The sequence below is a fragment of the Battus philenor genome, unplaced genomic scaffold (genome assembly GCF_028537555.1).
Source record: "Battus philenor isolate CCGP_79_NKW_IND1 unplaced genomic scaffold, ilBatPhil1.0.hap1 SCAF_10, whole genome shotgun sequence".
Taxonomy (NCBI): Eukaryota; Metazoa; Arthropoda; class Insecta; order Lepidoptera; family Papilionidae; genus Battus; species Battus philenor.
In genome coordinates, this window is record NW_027181662.1 from 2395799 (window position 1) to 2397758 (window position 1960).

Here is a 1960-nt window from a genome sequence, read left to right on the forward strand (position 1 = left end):
TGTGTGTGTGTGTGTGTGTGTGTCATATATCTATCTGCTTCTGATGTAATATTCTTGATAAATAAATAAATAAAGCTTGTTTCTTACTGCCTTTTTTCTGATAAGGGCAAATTAATAAGAGGTAACCTGGAAATTATGTTCATAAAAAAACATGTAACCTTGTTTAGTTTGCGTAAATAAACACGCAGGGTCAGTTTCATAGTATTACGCTGTCCGGTGACCCAAAATGAAAAGTTGCGACTGTGTGAACAGGACAGAGCGACAACATTCTCTCGAAATTAACTTAGTTTTAGTCGGAACCAAATATTAGCTTAGGACTCTTACGACACTAATTCAATTCAAATAGCTATGCGTTTATCGCTATCTAGAGTAAGATTCTGCTATCTTTAAGGAATCTCATGTAATTAGTATAAGGCTAAGTTTAGAATCAATGGTATCATTTTATATATGCACGTATATAGTCCTCCGACGCACTTACCTATTCTCTCTAAAGAAATTGAAGCTGGGCAGGTTATTTGGCGAGGTTTACTAATAATAGGTGGACACAAAGGGTTGTAAATTGGACGGGACCCCGAGGTACCAGAGCGAGAGGCAGACCTCTAGACCTCCAGGCTACAGCAGGTCACGGGTGGCTCCAAGTTGCCAAAGTTAGAGAAAAATGGAAAGCTTTGGAGAAGGCTTTTACACTGAAGGGATCCATACAAATTTAGTATAAAATTATTAAAATTCTTATTTAAAATTTTAAGTAATTTGTATGTAATGAAATAAAGCTTTACTATTATTATCACATAGCTCTCCATACCGATATCGATGACGTCAGAAAATTCCAGATGAACCGAACTTCCTTGTAACATCTATGTCTAATAGTTTATACAACTGGCCAGTTTAAATATAATTTTAGAATTGGAAAATAAAAATTTGTGTGGTCCTCAAACCCTGATCCTGAGAGATCGCCTTCCAAGTTAAAGGAAGAATAAGCTTATGTCAAGTTTATATCACCTTGTTCTTCTGTCAAATAGGCCGTTATGAAAACAATTATTCTAGAAAAATAGAAAATGGGAACAGCAAGGTTGTACACTGACATCTATTATTTCAAGAATATTTCAAGTAACATCATTAATCCAGCGAAGTTATTTTTCATCAAGACAACACTTTAGCACACTTGGTCCAAGGACGGTTGGAACAGGTGTGAACTTCATCGTTTTAGTTCATAAGGAGGCAGATTCGGAGATCCTGTCCTGAGGCCCAAACACAGCTCTAAATTCCCACTATCTTCAGCATGTCTGAGGCGGATGATGGTTCAGGAATCACAAAGGTTCTGAGTGAAGCGTGAACAAGCATACTCCAAAACAGAATAATAAGCTTTCGCACCGCGTAGCAGTGAAGCGTTTAATTAGAATAAAACTTAATATATTACAGTTAAAAAATAATGAGCCTTTCTAGGCGGTGCCCAAATAGAGAGTTTCCACACGAATGCTGAACAAAAGTTTGGGAAGAAATTTCAAATACCTACATAAGCATATGCTCGTGCCAAAAACAATCGGATAAATTCTATCCAGCTAACCTAAAACCTCTGTATGCCGCAAAAGAGTTTTGTAACCTTGTACATTCTACAATGCAAGACTAAGCAAAACAAAATCGTTCGAATGCCAATCCGATATGATTTCTAGACTTTTAATGGTCTAACTCAGAGTTCCCCAAACTTTTTTGTGTCGTAGACCCCTTGCCATGTTTTTCCGTGTTGGGTAGACCCCCTACTTACCTGATATTGATTTCCTGTAAATTTCTAACTGTAGTAAAGTTTAGTGTTAAAAACTTAAAGTAAAAACACATGTTGATTTATACATTTATTAATTGAATTTAAATTAAAACTACTCAAAATAAAATTTTGTATCTGTTATGTAAAATATACGTAACATTAAATAAACATAAAATGAACTATAAATAAAATAACATAAGC